This window comes from Corvus brachyrhynchos, unplaced genomic scaffold (assembly GCF_000691975.1).
Source record: "Corvus brachyrhynchos isolate BGI_N302 unplaced genomic scaffold, ASM69197v1 scaffold152, whole genome shotgun sequence".
Taxonomy (NCBI): domain Eukaryota; kingdom Metazoa; phylum Chordata; class Aves; order Passeriformes; family Corvidae; genus Corvus; species Corvus brachyrhynchos.
In genome coordinates, this window is record NW_008237447.1 from 2,023,747 (window position 1) to 2,031,063 (window position 7,317).

The 7,317-nt window shown below is 49.5% G+C and overlaps 1 protein-coding gene across 1 annotated transcript in view; it reads left to right on the top strand.

Moving 5' to 3' along the window:
- The window catches only part of IGSF3 (immunoglobulin superfamily member 3), a 69,653-nt gene that overhangs the window by 44,504 nt on the left and 17,832 nt on the right, over window positions 1–7,317 (top strand). The window lies entirely within an intron of this gene.

Sequence of the window (7,317 nt, forward strand, 5' to 3'; positions counted from 1 at the left end):
GAGAAATCCTTGATAACAGCATCCGGAAGAGAGCCTGTGTGTCACAGCTCAGGGTGGCAGGCAGGACAATTAAACTGTGCTCTGGCAGCCTGTTGTTCTTTCCTGGGGCAGTAACCCTCAAGTGATGCATTAAGAGAACAAGTTGTCTAGGTCTCCATGGTTTTCACCTCTCCCTGTCTCACAGCTGCTCAGCGAATGACTGCAACACAAATCTTAGCTGTCAGTTCAATGAGCCCTGCATAATGTTTGAGGCTTTACAGCTCACAAGCTGGGATGGAAGAGAAGAGGGACTCCCCAAAGCTCTCCGAGCACCGTGGCTGCACCCTCTCTGTGTTTGTTTCCATGTCCCAGGTGGCCTCTGGGAGCGAGTGGTTGATGTTCTCCATGAATGTGGTATTGGCAGTCCGACCAGGGACTGCTTTGGTTCTCTCTGGTTTTGCAGGTGGCAGAGGGTCGTGTTGTGTCATTCCTGGGTCTTTGGCTGGATAATCTCCAGAGAGGATCCAGGATGATGTGGGACACAACTTCCCCAGACACTTCTGAATGAATGTCCTAGAGCCTTCCCAGTCAAACCTGTGCTGTTGAAGCGGGAGCTGGGTTTCAGATAAATATCCAGGGCTTCTTCAAAAGGGATCATTCAGGACCCCAGAATGATTAAGCACTGAGAGCACTGTCTGTCTAATTCTGTGCCTCTACAGTCACCGTCATGTGAGGTAACTTCAGGTTGCTGTTTGCTGTCTTGCTCCTAGCTTTTCCTTTCCCATTAGCCATGAGTATCTGCCTTGACCCATATGCTTGGGTCACCTATCTCCACTACCAGTCCACTAAGGGACACCACAAAGAAGGCTTGTCATGAGGTCTTTTGGCAAATGGAGCCAGCATGTGTTTCTAGATTGTAAGATAATGTTGGGATTCTAGTTCCCTCTTAAACCCCTGCTCCTTGTTTGAGTGACTTTTCTATTTGACAGGTTCCAGGTGCAGACATGAAAATAAGTATATGTCAGCCTTTGAAGTGTGTTGAGGAGAGAAAGGTAAATTAGTGGTGACCTCCTTGCTTTGTGAATTCCTGCATCCCTAAGGAATAGGGTGCCAGAGCTTCTCCTGGTGTTGGTTTGCCATTTCAGCGCTCAGACTGCCTCTCCTTGGCACTCTTGCAGTGGGGTGGTGTTTCTAGATGTCATCTGTGCTGGGTGGTTTAGTCACTGCAGAGATGGCAGTGCTGATTTTGAATTGCATGTGTTAATGTGGCTGCAAAGTAATTTCACCTATGGCTATCTTGTGGCAAACAGGTAATGCTGAGGGAGTGCCAGCAGCTTGAAACATCCAGTCCTTCCCTACTCCCAGAAGAAATGAGCAGTATTTTGAGAAATGAAACATGTAGGGCCTGAAGGAGGGAGTAAGAAAGGCAGGCAATGGCAGCATTAACCCAGCTCTGAGTACAAGGTCTGCAGGCAGGAAGGCACAAGTGTCCTGCGTGGCATCTGAGCCAGATTTGACCTTTGAGTGTGACGTTCTGATCCCTCTGGCAGGAAGCTGTTTTAAGGACTGGCAGTGTGAGGAAGGTCCCTAGAAAGGGTGCTGGCTGTGTGAGAGCTTATAAAGAATTTAGGTATCACTAAAGTTCTCCAGCAGTAGCAGTGGGATCTGAAGCTCCCGTTCCTGGCCTGCTGCTCAGTGTCACGCAAGCCTGCACACCTTGGGTTGAAAGCTCATGTGTGCTTTGCAGGGACAGAGACCTGCACTGCTTTAGGGCCAGTGCTGAGTTCTAACTTGTGCAGGCTGGGGCAGCAGTTCAGGCTGGTGTGTGGGGGGCTGTTGGATGTGACTGGGGACCAGACTGGCCAGATTGCCTGTGGTTATTTCATTTGCCTACAATGCAGTGCTCTCCTTTTTACTTCCATATCTCAAGCTGCCTGTTGATTCTTTCTTGGTGAGCTCATGCTGCCGCAGAAGGGGAGGAATAATAAAAGTCTCGGCTCATGCCAGCTGCTTCCCTGAAAGCAAAGCTGGCAGGAGACCATGCACAGTAGTGCAGCCTGAACTTTGCAGTGAGCCCCAAGTGCAGGGGTGGAGATCTCTTTCGTGTTTGGGGCTCCCCTTCCGCTGCAGTATCTGGCCTGCCTCTGCAAACCTGGGTCTTTCGTCTTATTTTTAATAAAGACAGAAGAATATACAATGATTGTTCTGCTTCTGATGAAAAAAAAGCCTATCTCTCCCTCCATCAAGACACCCTCTTTCATTCCCAAGGCCATCATCCCTTTCCCCTGAGGGTTCACCACCATTTTCCCATCTAGAGACATTGCCTGCCTTTTGCCTTCCCCCTTTCCAGGTGGAGAAGAGCATCCAGCATGCAAGACTTAGTGGGCTGGTATGGAATAGCCATGTGGTGATTCCCTGGCACTTGAAGATTTTGTGGGTTTTAGGGGAAGCAGAGGTACAGGTGGTTCCTTTTGAATCCAGGTGACCCTGGAACAGTTTGGATTCAAGCTGATCTCTCAGTACTCTCACTGAGATGCCAGCTGACCTCACTGTTCCATGTCCCCTTCCTTGCACAGCATGGAGGGGAAACCTCTGGGTCCTGCCTGAGAGAGGAAGGTGGTAGATAGATCCAGACAGGTCAAGGGGAAACCCAAAGGCTGTCAGGCAGGCTCTGTTCCCATCTCTTCCTTGGATCTTGCTTCTCCCTGCCAGGTTTCCAGGGACAGAGCACTGAGACAGCAGGTGCTGTCTGGGAGCAGTGCGTGTCCATGTGGTCTGCAGGACTCAGACAAGGGCAGCAGACAGTGCATGACGGGGGCCGTGCTACAATCTAGGCAGGCTTGGGTGTCTGCAGAGGGCTCTCTTTTGGCAAGGAGGCTCGAGCAGATTTGTGCTGGTGTATTAGTACTGCTGTTGTCATTGTGTGAGTTACTGCACTTATCATCCCCCTGCAGCACAAGTGAGGGGTGGTTCGGCAAAGTCCTGGGGTCTGAACACTGGGGAGTCTCTCTGGCAGTAACAGAATAAAAAAGCAGGGCTTTCACATAACATCCCCACCCTGACAACACCTTTTCACCCCTTTCATACTCATGCACCTCCCCATGCTGCTCCCCACCCCTCCATCCTTGCGTTGTCCCTTGTCCTGTTCCTTGGTGACTAATCCTGGATGGGGCGTTCGGGGAGAAGCTGCAGTGGCCTCTAGAAATCTGTCTCCTTGGTGCTGGCTTTTTAACAGTAATGAACATTGGAGGAGGGGTGGGGAGGGACGGCAGGGGATGATAACTGAGCAGGCGCTGGGGTGCTGGCTCCTTGCTGCTTTTCTGCAAGGCAGTCTACAGCAGATTGATTGACCTGGAGCCATCGAGCAAACAAGGCAGTCATGCTCTTCATTAGAGCATTAATTAGCTTCCAGAGGCTCTCCAGGGGCCGCTTCTTAAAGTTTGGTTTATTAGGAGCTGTCAAGTTGAAACCATCGTGGAGGGGGAGGGTGGAGGCTCGTCAAGCTGGCCTTGGAGGAGCTGGAGGTGGCCTTTGCCTGAACCTTACTTGGAGAGTAGGGTGAGCTAGAGCGGTGCTCTCCATGAAACCTTTCATTGTGGTGGGTGCAGAGCCCTCTGCTGCTTTTCTGCTGTCCACAGAAAACCACTGAGAGTGCCCTGGCTGGGCTAGCAATGGCCTGAGAAACCTAATGAGTGGAAAATGAAGGACACTTACCTCTGTCCAAGCCCATCCATGGCAGCCACAAAGAGACTATTCACTCTCATGCTCCTCCTTCTCTCTGAAGACTGACTGAGCAGCCAGGCAGTGGATGGTTGTGACTGTGGATGCTGGAAGGATGAGGAGGGCACGAGGCAGAAGAGAACTGGAAAAGGAGGCTGTTGTATGGCACACTTAATGCTGGGAGAGGAGGACTGATTTTCAAATAATTAATTACCAAGACATTTGTGGAGTATAGTGAGAAGCTTTCCTTAGCAAATGAAGCTCAGATATTACTGTTAATGCCTTTATTCCATCTCATCTTAGTAATTCTTAGTAATTTCAGTGTGCAAGGAATCCTCTCATGGATGGATGTGAAAGATGCCTTTTCTTCTACAGGTGGCCAGTGGGGTACTGACAAGACTCTTGAGTAGAGGCTCCAACAAGTGTTTTCAAAGGCCACAAAGAGTCTACTTTAACCTGACACTTCTTGCTTCTGGCAGCATCCTGCAATAAAGTTAAACAAGGAAAGTTAATGAGCTGGAAACTTCCTTACAGAAGTGAAGTCTGGAAACTGAAGTTTGCTGCTTGCTTGATCCCAGAGTGGTTTTGCTCTGTAGGACAGCGCCGCTTCCCTGCTTTGGAGCTGCCTGCTCCATCTGGCAAATGGTTGTACTCCTGCTTGAGTGATGAAGGAGTCCAAGAAGTGCTCAGAAGAGTTCAGACTGTTTCTCAGCAGCTGTGGCTGTGGTGCAGAGCAGTCTCCTCTTTCCTGTATGCTCAGGGACTCACTCCTTTCCCTTCACTGCTGTTCTGCCTCAGAGGTGCTGCTCCTTCCTTCCAGCACACTGAACACATGAAATGACAACACTGGCTCAGTGTTGCATGGCCCAGAGCTGTCCCCTTGCACAGACCTGCATTAGTGACCCAGCTGGAGCCTTTTTTCTTCTGAAAATAGCAGAGGCGTGCTCGATTCTCCCACCTTGTATTCCTGGTAGTCTCCTAGTCCAGCCCATTTGCCCTGGGGAGCTCTGTTGCCACACTTACCAGGTCCTCTGGGACCGATTCCCTACATAGACTTGCTGTCACCTCCTTGGCACAGTTCCTTATCCCAGGCCAGCACCCCAGGGTGCTTTTTCTCCACACTTGGCCATCACCCCCTGCTCCAAACATCCCTGTCCTCCTGAATGTAAGCAGCAGGGGAGGGAGCTCATGCTGGATGTTCTGCTGCATTCCTGATACTGTACTGGGGATAATGACACTGGCCTTGTGGGGTCAGAGCTATGATTCACCTCTTCCTGCATTTGGTTTTCCTTCTGGGAATGATGCTACTTGGATCCTCTGCAGGTTTGCCTGTGAGAGCCTTCGGTAAGAGCCAGGTGTGTTGAGCTGATTGCAGTCAGTTATGTTCAAGGTTTCTCTTGGGGCTTCAGCCTGAGAAATGCACCCAGGGGTGTGACCTGAGAAGTAGAACTTCAAGTGCATGAAGCATCTTGGATGCATTTCACAAGGGTGAAGGGTGTGGGTATACATCCTTGCACCTAGTGGCACCTTAACCTGACTCAGCCTGCTCTGTGTCTGCCCACTGATGTTAGTGCAGGCAGTCTTTCTTTTCAGCCCCCCAGCAAGACTGACAATGCCAGGAGACCTGGGCTGTATCCAGGACATGCTGCTCTCCTCAAATTAGCTCTCTCCATGGTTACTTTTTAGGTTCAATTTTTTCACTTCCGTTTCAAAGTACTCTCTGCTTTCTCTCTTTGATATCTCCTGAGCAGTTTTCCACTCCCGTTTGCAGTGTGGATATACAAAACCATGGTGTCAGCCTGTTTGCAGGCTGTGCTGCACATGCACCTTCTTTGATGTTGTCTTGAACAGCTTCTCTCCACATACTTTAGCTTCTCATCGATTCCCTGCTTGCTCTTGTTGGACTAAAATACTCTGCAGTGAGCAGTACTTAGATGGTGTCCAGCTCTAAAGCTTTGTACCTCCTCCTGTCCTTGAGGACTTCAAAACCAGAGTCAGAAGGGGCAGCCCTTGAGGGAGAGGGAGACTGATGATGAGCAGCTTTCCAGCCAGGTGTTGACCACTGTTCTCCTGTCCCAGTCTCTGCGTGGAGCCCCAGCCCTGCTGATCTCCACGAGTTGAGTGGCCTTGGGGCCAGCAGGCTCAGTGCTGCAGCAGCACAATTTTTCTCTTGCTGCATTCTCAGCCCTCCAGTCAGAGCAGTGCCCAGCCCAGGGGTCCCTCTGATGCCATGATGATTTTTTGCCTTTTCTTTTATACCCCTGTTATACCTTTTTACAACTTCTGTATTCTCAGTGCTTTTTGCCTACATTCTTGGACTTGTTTGTCAAGCTAAGAGACTAAACATTTTAGAAGCTTCGTAGTTAGGGATCAGTGTGCCCCAGACCCCAAGGTCCTCTCCAGAACACATTCTGTAAACTGAGATAGAACCATCCAAGGGAAGCTTCCTTGGGGAGGGGGACTCATTCGAGCCTCTCATTGGGGAATTTTTGATAGCTATGCTAATTAGTAACACCTATAATGTTATACCAGATCTTTTGGGGGTGTGCATTGCGGTGTGCATTTCAGTGCATTCGACCTGGACGTGTGCACCTAAGGATCCGTAAAATAAATACCAAGGTAAAATCCCTTTTTCCCTTCTAACCGTGTTTGACTCTTGATTTTAAGACCAGGAAAAGGCATCATATCCCTGTATGCCCAAGCAGCACCTTTGGCAGTCCATCCCTGTGCATGAGACCTGCACCATTTTTCTGTCTTCTGTATCCTGCAGAATACTTCTCCTGCATGAGAAATTGCGTGTTCTGACATTGGTCAAAGACTGAATTCCTGGGTTCACTGAATCTGAGATCTGCTTCCTTACACCAAAATGGCTCCAAACATGCTGAATCTGTGGCTTAGAGTCTTTTATTTTAACATGTATACATAAAAGTTTTCTCTCAAGGCCATCTTACTTTCTTAAATAGGCATTTGGGATGCTGTTAAAGAAAATTACTATAATTTTCCTTGTCCCAATTAACAGAGAAGCGGGGAGTGCAGGTAATGATGGATCTGTAGTCCATCGTGCTGAAATCACTTCCTCACTCCTTAAGAAGTTCAAGAATACAATTCCTTAAGAAATGACAGAGGGCTCATTTCACTTGGTTGTTCTTCTAGCAGTAGTTGTACTCACTAGTTATGGAAGCAGCATCATCCCTGAGCACTCAGGGTGCAGGTGGAGCTGATCTAGCACTTGGCTGCACAGAAGGAGGTGATCCTCATCCCCAGTGCATGCTGCTGGTTGCATGGTCCCGTCCCTTTCCTTGTGCCAGCAGTGATCCTGCTGTGCACCAGCTCAGTTTAATACACCTGCAGAAAGCTAGCCCTGTGGAAAGGAACAGTTAAAGGTGAGTGGAGTGAGCTAATCTTGGATGGATTCGGCTGGGTCCTTCTCAGGGGACTTCTCTTTGCATGGAGAGCAGCACCTGACACTCTCAGGGCTGGTGTGGGCAGTATCCAGAAGATCTCCTGATCGTGCCTGAGGTCTGTCTGGAGAGCTTGCTCTGTGGATGGCAGGAAAATGACATTTCACACCACCCTAAGCAGCTCATCTCTGTCTGCCCAGCACCCAGTTTTTCAGCA